Source organism: Meleagris gallopavo, chromosome 2 (assembly GCF_905368555.1).
Source record: "Meleagris gallopavo chromosome 2, MGAL_WU_HG_1.1, whole genome shotgun sequence".
In the NCBI taxonomy this organism is placed as follows: Eukaryota; Metazoa; Chordata; class Aves; order Galliformes; family Phasianidae; genus Meleagris; species Meleagris gallopavo.
This window is the reverse complement of record NC_139405.1, coordinates 40,102,982-40,115,069: the sequence shown is the minus strand read 5'-3', so window position 1 is coordinate 40,115,069 and position 12,088 is coordinate 40,102,982. Positions and strand designations below refer to the sequence as shown.

The following is a 12,088-nucleotide window of genomic DNA, read 5'->3' as shown; positions in this document are numbered from 1 at the left end:
GTGGGCTTACCTAAAAGTAAGGATGGGTTAGTAATGGTGGGAACTTCAATTCACCTTCACTCAGAAGATCTTGTTTATATTTCCAGAGAACTCTATGTACTCTAACCAGACCACATTAGACTTTAGTAAGTACTTTATGTTGATAGCAAGGTAACTCAACTACTGCTGTTATTGTCTGTTAGTTTCTAATGCATAGAAACCAAAATAACAAAAACAACGTGATTCCAGATAGATTATTGGACTCATTTTGACAGATGAAATCCAGTCTTCATTTTTTTTTACAAATTCATCATGAATTTGTTCTGCAAGTAGTCAAATGTTAGAACTGTATGCCAGAAGCAAAGCAATGAAATGATAGCAACGTGGAAAATTGCAAAAATGTAGGATTTATTTCTGTCTTGAGGACATTATTACACACAATGTACTTAACATTGAGCGTATAATTATTTTACGAAGTCTGATGTGGCAGTCATTCAGTAAAAGCACGAAGGCAGCCAAGCATAAGCAGGAAGTATTGAAACAGTTTGTTATAGATGCCCCTACAGATGTTGTTATGTAAATTTCTAAAGAGCTTGGAAGTTTGCTCTCTTGGAATTGGATGTCTTTGTTCATTTATTAACGTTGTGGTTTAGGACACTTATTTTGCATCCAAACATGTAATATTAATTGATACATAATACTTTCTAGCAGTCATTCTGCTAATTTAAAGTTGCTCACAAATTTTGCAATTTACCCACAAAATTTGGGGAGATAAGATGGCATGAAAGTAAATGACATGTGAAGCTGCTATTATGCTGTGTGGTGCACTCTACTGAAGCACACTACTGAAGCAGGCAGTATCACATTGGGATTGGGTTACTGTTGCTGTTTGCAGGTACTTTCAAAAGCGAAATCACTCCGCAATAGATATTTATTAAGTTGATTTTCTGGGTATTTATGTTTAAAATCAGTAGAGGATTCAAGTACACAGCTAGTAAGTATGGGTTTTATGGGAGGAAAATGGAAGAGTACAGTTTAATCTACTTGTCTACTTTTTCTTCTCCTCTGAAAAGTTAAATGTGATCTTTGGGAAGAACTTATTACAAAGCTTTCAAAGAGGTTGTGTTTAACTTGGGCAGCATCTACAATTTTTTATGAAAACGCTTGCTTATTTGCAATCTTGGATTTGTCTTTATATTTTAACTGATAATACAGTGTTAATGTTTACTTCTTCTAAATGATTCTGTGAAGAACATTAATTTGATCAAAATAGTTTTGCTCTATTCCTGCGCAAGAGTCGTTTAGTGAATTTATTTGAAAAATTCCACTATTAATATGAGAGAAAATGTAAATAGAGCCCAATTTTCTCTTATGGTGAAGAGATCATTTCAGCCTTCACTTCCAAATCTGCTTTCTGATATGCTATCCATATTTCATAGATAATGAGATCCATAAGCCTACAAATTCATGAAATAGAAAGGGACGTGGTTTGAATAAAATGGGTTAAAGCCATAAAAAATACAGTTTACTTCACACTGAAAGAAACTGTCGTGTGGACGTATCACTCAAATGCACATTATACTATTCACTAAAAGTAACTACTCAGTTCTTAGACATGAAGATTTGTTTTTCAAGATCAGTGGTTTCAAAATACTGAAATGTGAACGTGATAGACAAGAGCTTTTGTAAATTCATTTTTTTTAATCTGGTTTCCTTGTGCACCCCTTATATGGTATATTTATATTCTGCTTTGCCCAAGTCTCCCGTAGAGCTTATACATAAGGTCAGAATTAACTTTTGGGCCCCAGGTTGCCTATTTCCCTTCTTTCTATTTTAATCTGGTGTGCTGTTCTGGCAGGAAGCCCAGAGAGCCATCAGTCTAACTTTGCAGCCATTGTAGAAAAAAAAAGGCACCAGCAGTCCTGCTTGCAGTGTTGTTTCTTATATTGTGCCAGCCCTGGTTCTTCACAAGTGCAACCACAGATCATCTTTCACCTGTAACGTGTCTAGAATACTGTTCAAATAGGAGAGGCCACAGTGAGTTACAAACAGAAACAGTACATTTCTTCTAGGATTTCTTCAAGTACAGGAACATATAAAACATTTGTTTCAGTGGTGGAAAGTTTTGAATCAATCTTTACAAAAGTTGCAGCCAAAGATCGTTGGGAAAACTTGGTTATAAAGCAAATATGCCTGGAAATTGATAGATGAAACAGAGTTCACTCAAAAGGTGCTGATGCACTAGAACAGGTTGCCCAAGGAGGTTGTGGATGCCCCATCCCTGGAGGCATCTATGGCCAGGCTGGATGTGGCTCTGGGCAAGCTGGTCCGGTGATTGGCAGCCCTGCACATAGCAGGGGGGTTGAAACTTGATGATCACTGTGGTCCTTTTCAGCCCAGGCCATTCTATGATTATATGAGTTCTGTAAATCTTTTAAAAGTTATGTGTATGTCATAAAACACTAACAAAATGTTAGTGGGAGATACATAGGTGGATATAGGCATCACATACTGCTTGAATTCATGGCATCTGTAAGCTCCTTACAGCTTTGCCATACCACATCCAATTATGCCATAGTATCTACTTTGGAGCAGTTACATCTTTTGTCCCCCTGGTATAAGAGTCTGTTTGGCTGCGTATGATAGGTAAGAATGTCAGACTTGAAATGTATGCCTTCAGCAGTTCAAGTGTTTTCAGTTATTTAGAAAGTGTTGTAGATCCGGGATAAGCACAGACATTTTAGATCTTGCATGATAAGTTCCAGAGTCTTTGCAGTTTGGTTTCAAATGAACTTCCACAAAAATCACTAACAAGGTTTGCTTCATTAGATTTCAGAATTAAAAATAAAAATAAAAAAATAAAGAATAACCTCAGCAAACTGGCATAACAGGCAAAAGTAGTTTAAGCAAGAATTTTGGTCGTGTATAAGGTTCTGATATCTTCTGTTTCACAGTGGCACAAAAGCAAAATTAGCTTGGTAATGGTACGATATCAAAATTACACAAGATAATTTTCTCTCAGTATTTTACTGAGAAACACTTGGCCATATTCATGCAAATAAATTAGTGTGTTTTAGAATATTCATAATTATTTAGATTATTCTGGGTTTTTAACCTTGGTTTGTTGTTTTTTTTTTCCTTGCCATCCAAACAGAAACGCATAAATAATAACCTGATTCTGAACATTCCAGAATTTGGCAAGCCAAGCTACATTTGTCAGAGCCATTAGATGCCATGATTTTCAGACAGACTCTGAACAACCCTTATAAGCTATCTATATTTTTCAAAATACAATTATTTTTAAAAAATAAATTGTTTCTCATCAGGAGAGAGACCCTGACTGTTCCCTATGAACATACTTACTTGCCATCTGGTTGGATTAAGGAAAACGTAAAATATAAGAAAGAATATTGTAGAGATCTCCCAGATAAATCTCTTCTATTCAGTATCTGCTTTCACCTGTGTATTTTGGAATTAACGCATTCCCAAGTGCTTTACGGAATCAGGGCTTTATATTCCCACAAAAATTTGCATCTGACAATGTTTTAAGTTTAAGATGATAGGGAACACTGTAACTACTCAGAGAGGAGCGGGCAGGCTGAGGTTGCTTCCCAGCTCATTCTTTCATCATCTGTAGCCTTCAGGTTTCTCAGTGTTCTGAGCTAATCCGGAATAAAAGTGCAGTAGTACAGCATGTGATTTCAAGCTGAGATTGGTTCAGTCCTTGTTCAGCTTTAGAAATACAGCTTTCTTCTCATTGCGTCATTTTAAGCGAATCAGTCCAAATAAAACAGTTCAAATCTTCAAATAGTTAGATCTGTTTTGCATTTAAACATAAAATAATAAATAAATTACATTGTTGATCAATAAGAACTTGCATCAAGTGAAGACTACAAGAGAACAGTATTTCTTGAAAATCCCCTATCTAGTTCTATTGCTATTTCAAGATATTTAAGGTAAAAGGCAATCTGGCACTTTAGCTAAAATTATGGTTGCATAGCATGGTTGCATGGATTCTCAAATTTCTTTTTTTTTTTTTGTTTTTTTTGTTTTCATCTAAACGTATCATAAGGTTGATATTTTTGTACCAAAAATTATCACTTTTCAAGTCCTGTATGGCAGTTTTTCCATTCCAAGAGAAATTGATGTTCTGGAAGTGGATGCTTTCTTGCAACTTAATTACAAATTGATTCCTAGTATCTTGAATGTAGTTGATTACAAGCTGACGGTTGGCAGATCCCTTCACAGGTCATCTGAGAAGCTCCTGCTTTGAACTGTGGTTTGATATGTCTTGGACTTGAAGCTTGTCCTGAAATAGAATCAGATAGTTCTTTTCTTCCTCAACATGTAGACTTAGCACTTGAAAGTTCTTTAGCCAGAACTGTTTACCTTGGAATATATCACTTCAGAGGTGAACCTTAGTATCAGTAATCTAATTGTGCACCTGCTCTACAATACAAAGAGACTGGGGGTTGGCAGCAGGGAGAAAGAAGAAAAAACACTTTATTGCACTGGCAAACAGTGATTGTTCTCCTGAAGTTCCCTGTATTAACCATCTCAGTTCACTGGTGCTTTCATTTAAAGAGCTTATATAGTAGGCATGACCTTAGTAACTATTGTTATAAGCTTTCTGAAAGGTATAGAGCTTCAATGTGCCAAGCAATGCCTGATCTAAATTCTGCTAAAAGTCACTGGTGGTTCTGTTGGCTTCAGTCACAAAAAGATCACTTAAAAAGTGTGTACTCAAAACAGATTTGAGGGAATGGTTATACATTGAGACAATGAAGTAAATCTTGAACATCTACTTGGAACTGCAGGGATAAAGTAAATTCTAAGCTGGGCTAATTAACTCTCACCTATCAGAATTTCATTGTAGTTTCAATGATGTCTTAATCCACACCAACTGTTTCACAGTACGCTGTGAAAAACATCTATGAGAAAAGACAGTAGTGACAGTTGCATACCAAACCTGTTATCTTTTACCAGTATAGTCTGCTGCTGTGGAAAGGAAGCTAAGTATGTTCTGCTGAGCAGCTGGCAAATTTTTTACTTCTGTAACTTTCTTATGGACCAGTCTTAGAATTAAACAAAGGGAAAAGGCTATGGTAAAGTGTGGATAAGATTTTCAGATTGGGCTTGTGGTTAAGATGGTGGTGGGAAGTGAAGCCTTTGATTTACTATGGGAAATTGCTGGAACTGAGAGAGGAAGGTGAACTTCTGTACAGTTCTTTAAACTGTTCTGTGTTTTTTTCTACTAATGGTTTCTGAATATGTTGGCTTTTTTCAGGAATGTTTGACAGTGCTGTAGGAGTAAGAAAGGAAAGAAATAAGTTACTGCAGATGTTCTAAATATGGGAAAAGAGAAAGGAGGGCACTCTACATATCCCAAGAGAGGAGGAAGCTTTAATGTAATATCACGTTATTAGGACGTCCAAGTCAGAGAGAGACATTGCTACATGCATGGGAGAGAAACGTGTGAAGATGGTAAGAGTTAAGATTCCAGTGAGCCTGTTTCTGTAGAAAGGATGTAACTGCTTGCTGGGTCACAGCCTGAGGACTGCAAACTCAGAGTTTATCTGCGTATTCTGAGAATGTCACAAGTATTATGAACTGTTATTAGCCCTGCAATCATTTATATCAGAATTGAGTACAATTGTGGTTACAATAAGAAAAGTAATGCTAATTTTAACCTTTCTGCAAGTGCTAGTGTGCTGTCCATGACATAACTGCGTGAATAGCTTGGAAGGGCTGAACTTTTTTTACTGGTGTAATATTCATCATCGTAGAAATTTCCTTTGTGCTTGATTTTGTTGTTGATTTTGCTAAGAGTCCTGATAAGTATTCGTATGTTTGAAAATGAAACAAGCAATTAAAAAGCAGTCTTTCTGCAACTGGAGGAGACTTCTAGGTTGATTAGCAGTAGTATTTTTTGTTATTACTACCTCTGGTGCTTAAATGTAAAAGCAGTTTTGAAGCTTTGTTTAGGTTGACTTCATTGGAGTTTTTGACCTCGTGTAAATAACAGTGGATCATTTTACATCAAACTCCTGACAAAACACAGTAAACAAGCCTTTTTCAAGGTATAAACACTGAACAATCGGGTTATTTACTCCTAAATATTTACTATGAAGGCTTTGGAAGTGTTTTAAGAACTGGTTTTTCTCGTTTCCCTTGCTGGTAGATACCCTCATAGGATCTGCTCCTTTCAGTCCCCATTTTTTTTTTCACCCACCTTGTTTAAGCAGGAAGAGCTTAAACTAAGCCATAATCTTTTATCAGAATAAGCCTTAGTAATGTTTTCAAAACACAGGCACTTAACTCCCCTCTCACTGTGACAGGTGAAGGGAGCAGGTGAAGTACTTACTACACTTCCAGCAACCCATTGCACAAAGCTGACTGCTGCCGAGTAAACATACTGTTTCATCAGTGTTATCATCTCTGATAACACTCCTTACATTTACTGCTGTTGCACTGGTTGAGATTATTTTTGCAAGAGCAAAGTATATAGTTCCAGTACATATGGATCTGTTGACAGCTTGCACTTGGAACAAAGGGCTGAAGGCAGAAACACCTGCAATTCTGGAAATGACTCTTGTCTTGAGGTTGAAAAAATCTGATCACTGATTCTTTCCACTGTAGCAAATTTTAACTTCAGTGAAGCTGTCATCAGTTAACAGTTCATCTGTTTATATCTGAATCACAGTGTGCATTACCTCTCCCAGGCAAAGCTAAACCTTACTGAGTTTCAGTGAACAAGAACTTAAGATACGATCTACTTGCTACCTTTATTGCTCAAGCATAAATTGCGTGTGGTAAATATTTGATGTTTTAAGTTGTGTTTGAGGGCAGTAATATACCAAGTAATATACTGATAATACACTGACTGAGTTCAAGTGGGTCTAAAAAGAAATGAAATGGTGAAACTGGAAAAATACTTAGATTTTTATCACCATCACATAAATTCCAGCAGCTTATTGCTGCAATCAAATTTCACTGAGTTTTAATTACTGTTCTTCACTTGATTACTTTTAACCAGAAATAAGCAAGTACTAACCTGTCCTTGAGATTTGCACTTTCCTTTTTATAGCAGAAACACAAATATTTCTTTGAGAGAAAGGAGAAAAAAGCTCTGTGCCATTTTAAAGCCATTTATTTTTAAATTAACAGTTTAAATAGTGGCCATGTTCATATATTTTATATTCAACCCAGCTGCAGGAAAAAAGCAAGAAGTGAGGGGAAAAGTGTATACGAACAACTTTAATCTAAAATCCAATGTAATAAAAATGTATATTAATGATTAATAAAGTATGTCCCCAGAATGGTATTAAAATTCCTACTTCAAGGAACCAGTTCTTAAGTAAAATGTAGTATCTAGTGCATTGAAGTACAGATGAGGAGTGAAGTAGTGTAAATAAAGAAATGTGAGATGATTACCATGTATTTATTGGTCTTGATTTCTAGAAATGAAGAGCGATTTACCACTGAGTATGCTTCTGGCCATCACTTGTTTCTTCTGACATTAGGCACATTCAGATACTTACTGTCACAATTTAAGCATGGTAGAGCCTATTCATCTTTTTAACAGGGTTGGAGCTCTCAAAGCTTGGTAGAGTCTCACCATTCTAGGTGAAAGATTTGTGGTTTGTTTTTGCCATATTCATATCACACGAAAGTGCTGCTTTTGAAGCACATCAGATGAAGTTCATACATCTATTAAGAAAACATTTGTGAATCCACAAAGAAGACTCAAAGGTCTTAAAGCATCAAAGTATTTTTACATCATGAAAATGTTTTCTTTACTTTTTTTAATGATTTAATTTTATTTGATCTGAAAATTTGCTTCAGCCAGATATACATTACAGTCTTTTAGTCTAGATTTGCTGACTGCATCTGTGAGTAAACACATTCCTTCTTGCAAAGACCCTCTCAGTGCTCAGTGAGGATGCACACGAGCACAGTTACCAGCCTGAAATTACAAGGTCCATCAGCTGAAACACTGTGTTTGTAGAGCAGAAGAAAGCATAATATGAAATTGTTCTCTGATGATGTCTCTTGCAGCAAATATATTTCTAAAATTGTTACAAAAAGCATTAGGCTTTTGTCATGGATACTGCTGCATTTCTCTCTTTTTTCAAATTGGGTTATCCAGTTCAGCTCAGGCCTTCTAAGCACAATATCAATAACCTCGGCTACACTGACTTTAGACGACTGTGACCTTTGAGTTCTCTTCTCAGTCTTCCATCAGTGTTGGCAAATTGGAAATGTAATCTTTCTTCCCCAAACCCTGGGAGGACGGGGAGCTGGTGTTGGTGAAAGCAGTGGCAAGAGCACAACACAGGCAGCTGGCATAAGAGAAGCTGTTCTCACACACTCCTTGTCTCTCTCGCACAGATGTCATCAGCTGATGGTAGGAGTAGCAGCAGCAGGATCACAGGGGTGTATCTTACATGATTCGCTAGGGTCCTGAGTTCATAAAAATAGCAAAAAGCACAGACACAGTTTCCGATAAGAAGTTATCTCTAGGGTGTAATGCCCTGGAAGGCAAGTCGTCTTTTCTTTTGGAATTTTCCACTTATCCTCATCATGACATCTTTGCACTGCAAACACCAAGCTGTTGTGAGCATTCCCATGGCAAAGCAACTCTGGGTTTGCCATGTGCATGGGCTAATTGTTATAGACTCACTTCACTTTCATTTTCTTTGTTTTTCATTACCAGACATGGAAAATAGAAAAACCACCCTTTAGCAAATCTATTTCCTGTCTTATTAAACTAAAGAAGTCACCGTTGACAGCTCTTCTCTCAGTCTCAGTAGTATTGATTTACACTAAAAAAAAAAAAAAAACCCCAAGCCTTCCCTTCACCTCCTATCTATTACATTAGTTCTTGGGGAAAATTCAGGATTGTTATCCCTAGACAATGAAAAGACCTGTAAAACCTGCCACCAGTGACTTTCTTATCTCAGAAGAAGCTGAAGAGCACAGCTAGGGTTATATTGCCAGCTCAGACTTCATACTCACTAAGGAGCAACTAGTATCAATGACAGTACTACACCAATCTCCAGCTTGAGATGTCATTCAAACTGAAACCTCAAAGTCCTTTTCTATGTTTTATTACTTTGTATGTCACCATCAAGAGGAAAATTTTTCAAATTCTCATTTAGATGCTTGTTCTGCAAATACGTATGCATTTGCATTAACGTGAATAATGTCATTGAAGTAAGTTAGATTAATCACATACTTGTGTTGTATGTATGCTTAGAAATTTCAGAACAAAATTAAATAAAGATTTGAAATCTCTGCCTTAGAGATTTGTGGCCCAGATGGCATCCATCATCTATATATAGTATTAGTAATCTGTCCTAACAGCTGTTTTACATCCTTGGTACCAGTGGGATTAAAATGGACAGCAAGAGCATATCTCTGTGAATAAATGACAAAAAGGTATGAATGGTCATTTAGAACACAGCCATCAAATTAGAAGATGGGAAATAGCTTCTGTTTAAGACAGCATTTACTATTTTCAGCACCTTAAATACCTGCTTTCATTAGTATTTGAAAGTTTATTTTCAACAATTAAATCTTCTGATGTTATCAATACTTACTGAGACTTCAATAATAGAAGATACTGATCTCTATGCCAAGGAATAAAAAAAACATATCTATAATAAAGAGAATATTGGTTGTGTAAGTCATATTGATAAAAATTTGTCCAACAAATTTGATTCAACAGATTAATGTGTTACTGTCATTCCTGGACTCTGCTGCTAATTTTAGCTTGATATCATCCATTTTCCATACAAGCTTAAATAACAAAACCTTACCTTTATTCAGTACTTGTCAAAGTATTCTGTTGAGGAAATTATAAAAAAGGAAAGTTGTGAAGATTCTTGTTAGTTTTTATGCATTAAATTTCCACTCATGAAGTCTCACTTCAGTCACAAACCAAGCAGAATCTATTTTAAAGCCTGAATTGAGGTGAACTGGTTTCCTTAGCAGGTCTTGAGATTTAGCCAGGTGATCAGAAGCAATTATGTTAGTGTGATGTAAGAATCTCTCAGCTGCAATCTAATAAATGGTTGTGTGCATTGTGCACTCTTACAGTCTACTTTAGTAGAAATAATACTGGTTCATTTAATCCACATTCCTATTTAAGTACCTGTCAGCATTTTAAAGTGCTTTGCAAAAGCCTGCTTTACTTGCCAGAGCAACAGAGATGTAAGAGTGCATGTAGTTACTGGTATAGGCTGGGAAAATGATTACTTGCAGCTGGAGGCAATAATTTCCTGAAACTTGTAGCCTGATCCAATCCTGAAAATACTTTTAAAGTGAGGAGGTGGAGGTCGTCTTCCTTACTCAAATATGAAGCATCACATTAGATAAATGATGAGCATTTCATTTTCTGAATGACTGCTCAAGCTAGCTTGTGTTGTCTGTGGTTGTCTTTGGTTGTCTCACTGAATGGATTTCAGGAACTGAGTGCTGTGTTGGGTCAGTGCCTTGAAGGTCAGCTTGATGCCTCTTTGGGAATCACTGGAGGCCACAGTTCTTCTCAGAGGGCTCTGGGTGGCCCTGCCTGGTATCTTTGCCAGCATCATCATCTATAGATCCTCCTTTGCTTCTTCCATGTAGAAAAACAGCCAGTGAAGGTAACCTCATTTCTTCAAGTTCGTTTAAACAAAGCTCTCCTGCCCATTGCCTGTGTTTAGTGGGATCCTTGTCAAAGAAATCATGTTCACGTTGTTAAGTTGTACGTTTGCTCATTGAATAATACAGCAAGATTAAGTCTTTGACCAACTTCTAGCTATATTCATCCAAATGATTTACTGTGCTTGGCTCTTTTGAAAGGTTTTTTTTTGTGGCTATGTATTACTTGCAAAGCTTTTCTGGTTTTGGTACGTGGACCATAATGGGAAAAAAGTTCTGATCCAGTAGTACGATATTTCAGGTTGTCTGCTATTATCTGTAATTTTTCTTAAATAGAATAGAGATGGTATATATGCATATCTATGAATCTTTTGGGAAAATTTCAAGATATAAGATGATATTATCATTAGTAATAGTGAATCATAGAGTATCCTGAGTTGGAAGGGATCCATAAGGATCACTGAATCCAACTCCTGGCTCTACACAGGACCACCCACCCAAAAATCAAACCAATGTCAAAGAATGTTGTCCAAACACATCTCTAACTCTGACAGCCCATTCCGTGCCCACCACCCTCTGGTGCAGAACCTGTCCCTAACCCCCACTGCCCCTCCCCTGACACAGCTCCATGCCATTCCCTCAGCCCTGTCGCTGAGCTGTAGGCTGCCATGAGGCCTCCCCTCAGCAACTCTGCACTGGGCTGAACACACACAGGGACCTCAGCCGCTCCTCATACATCTTGGCCTCCAGACTCTTCATCATCTTTTAGCCCTCCTTTGGTTGCTCTCAGATAGGTTTATGTCCTCCTTATCACGTGACAACCAAAACTGACTTTCCAATGCCCTTCAGACAAACAAAGATCTCAGGGAAGTAGAGTTAAGATTAATTTGAGCCATTTCTTTGTACCTTCTATTCTGAACTGTTTTGAATGCTGTTCCATTCCTAGTATAACTTACACTGTAAGGAAAACTGTAAAGAAAACTGCAGGGTACAACAGCTACTATGGATTACAGTATTGATGTCCACATCATTATGAACTCTTCCTAGTTCTGACAGACTGCTGCAATACACAGTGTAGAAGCAGCATTCCTTACTGAGGAGCTTTGTACCATCTACAAAATAATTAAAATCAAAGTTTTCCACTTACTGGATTCAAGGGTTTTACAGTTTACTACATTCTGCCACAGAGGAATGTTAAATTCACCCATTGAGTTAATTTTGGCCAGAAGTTTTACTTGTCTAGTTGAGTTTCTCATTTTGCATTTTCTGGATGCTGTCATACCATTCCTGTATTTCTTCTGGGAACATCCATGTTTAAGAGAAATAATTTGGCTTTCAGTCTGCAATCAAAGGAAAGTTTTGAGTATTTAAAGTATTTCTGAAGCCTGGGCACCATAAACTTTGTTCTATCAAATCTTGTAATTTAAATGATCTCATAAGTGCTGTAACATTTCCTGGTTGATCA

General features: G+C 36.9%; 1 protein-coding gene across 6 annotated transcripts in view; it reads left to right on the top strand.

Annotated features, from left to right (window-relative positions):
- FAM120B (family with sequence similarity 120 member B) overlaps nt 1-12,088 on the top strand; it is a 68,356-nt gene that overhangs the window by 29,763 nt on the left and 26,505 nt on the right. The window lies entirely within an intron of this gene.